At 45.7% G+C, this 2,425-nt stretch overlaps 1 non-coding gene across 1 annotated transcript; it reads left to right on the top strand.

The window, feature by feature from the left end:
• The first annotated feature begins 1,866 nt into the window (after window positions 1–1,866).
• Window positions 1,867–1,948, top strand: TRNAL-AAG (transfer RNA leucine (anticodon AAG)). The gene has a single exon. It is a non-coding gene; the product is annotated as a tRNA-Leu (tRNA).
• Window positions 1,949–2,425: the final 477 nt, after the last annotated feature.

The raw sequence follows: 2,425 nt of genomic DNA, 5'->3' as shown, positions 1-2,425 counted from the left end.
TCCCATTGCAGAGCTGTCTATTAGGTTCCCATGGCAGAGCTGTCTATTAGGTTCCCATGGCAGAGCTGTCTATTAGGTTCCCATGGCAGAGCTGCCTATTAGGTTCCCATGGCAGAGCTGTCTATTAGGTTCCCATGGCAGAGCTGCCTATTAGGTTCCCATGGCAGAGCTGTCTATTAGGTTCCCATGGCAGAGTTGCCTATAAGGTTCCCATGGCAGAGCTGTCTATTAGGTTCCCATGGCGGAGCTGCCTATTAGGTTCCCATGGCGGAGCTGCCTATTAGGTTCCCATGGCGGAGCTGCCTATTAGGTTCCCATGGCGGAGCTGTCTATTTGGTTCCCATGGCAGAGCTGCCTATTAGGTTCCCATGGCAGAGCTGTCTATTAGGTTCCCATGGCGGAGCTGCCTATTAGGTTCCCATGGCGGAGCTGCCTATTAGGTTCCCATGGCGGAGCTGTCTATTAGGTTCCCATGGCGGAGCTCCCTATTAGGTTCCCATGGCGGAGCTGTCTATTAGGTTCCCATGGCGGAGCTGTCTATTAGGTTCCCATGGCGGAGCTGTCTATTAGGTACCCATGGCAGAGCTGCCAATACATGTGTTAGTGAAACAACGGGACCCGTTGTTTCATGGGACCCGGTATATGGGTCCCATATATGGTATAATTGTCGAAATTTCTGAAGGTTTGACGGACGTTGCTCGGATTGTCGTATGTTTCTGAGAGTGAGCTGCTAATGTATGGCCTTGAAGATCTAGCCTAATGTCTGCTCTCAGGTCTTTATCATCTTCGGATTCAAGACTTCCATATCCTCTTTATCTTATACTACTTGTCTTCTTATCCTCTTTCCAGTCCTCGTAACTTGCAATTGCCTGTGATAAATACCAGCAGCCTGACTTTCTGACGCGTGAAGAATTACATTTTGCCCATCACTCTCTGTTGTTTTATTTCTGTCATATTATTGTATTATTCTTCGTTGTTGGTCAAGCAGGATTTTCCATCGCTAAATACATTGAGCACAATGGTGACAATGTTTAGCTGTTCTTAGTGTTCAAGAGTCTACCTCACAGAAGCTGTGGGACGAGTGTGTGATCACTGTGCTTGTCTCTGTGTGCCTTCAGGCTTGGCTCCTCGTCCCCATCTCTTAGCTTTCAGCTATTTGGAATAACTATGCCTTTCGACATTCCTGAATTTCGTTGTAAAAAATTATCTAATAAAGGTTTTGGCTTGAGGAGCACTCTGTGATCTTCACCCATAGTTAACCCCACTTGCTAACGACTCATCATCTATATGATACTCATTTCATCATCATACTCACTTCAGTCATCATTTGGTCATCATAATATTATTATCAGTCCCACGTCACCAAAATGATTTTAACACTGATACCCAGCGCAAACACTTTCCCTTTGCCTTACAAAGACAGAGCAGTGATGGGCTGTTTTATGTGATGATCGACTTATGTCTCCCTCTTCTCTTGTAAAGCCGCTCTCGACACTGTTCTCACAACCTATTAGCAAAGGGTCTTAACTCTTAGGCTGCGGACCAACTTGGAGGAGCTTCTTCCATAGTGTAAAATGTTTCAGAAAAATTAAAAAGAAATTCGTTCTTATGAATTTAAATTGAAAATTATTGAGTTCCTGAACATAATTACGTAATTCTACGCACTTTTTTTTGGCCACGGGAGAAGGGAGAACAAATACTTAAGGGGGATTTAATTCCTGGGAACCCGTTCTCTTTTTTAGTCTCGTTCATATTATAAGAAAGTGTAGGAAACTCGTGGCAAAAACTTGGGTAAAAACTAATAACTTTAACACACCTGAAATGAAAGTGACGATGTTTCTGCTGGTCCTGAACCTTCGTCAAGTAGGTAGCGTGGCCGAGCGGTCTAAGGCGCTGGTTTAAGGCACCAGTCTCTTCGGAGGCGTGGGTTCGAATCCCACCGCTGCCAGGTGTTCTTTTGGGGCCTTAACACCTGTTAGGACAGCGCTTCGGATTCGTAGTCCTGAGGTTCCGGGTTCGATTTCCAATGGAAGCGGAAACAAATGGGCTGAGTTTCTTTCACTCTGATGTACCTGTTCACCTAGTAGTAAATAGGTACCTGGAAGTTAGACAGCTGCTACGGGCTGCTTCCTCGGGGGTGTGTAACAAAAAGGAGGCCTGGTCGAGAACCGGGCCGTGGGGACCCTAAGCCCCGAAATCGTCTCAAGATAACCTCAAGATAAGCCCACCTCTCTCCTCTCTCTTCAAACTTCCCTACACATCAAACTAAACAGCAGTCCAACGACAGCAGCTGCATTAGTAGCACATTCCACAGCCGTTACAATGATTAGAAAAGCCGTTGAGGAATGGGACTCACTAGTGAACATTCTGCACCTACATCCGCCACCAAGATGATGTTATTAAAACACGACTAAAACAGAAGCTA

This window comes from Procambarus clarkii, chromosome 64, assembly GCF_040958095.1.
Source record: "Procambarus clarkii isolate CNS0578487 chromosome 64, FALCON_Pclarkii_2.0, whole genome shotgun sequence".
In the NCBI taxonomy this organism is placed as follows: Eukaryota; Metazoa; Arthropoda; class Malacostraca; order Decapoda; family Cambaridae; genus Procambarus; species Procambarus clarkii.
This window is presented reverse-complemented; position numbering and strand designations above follow the sequence as displayed.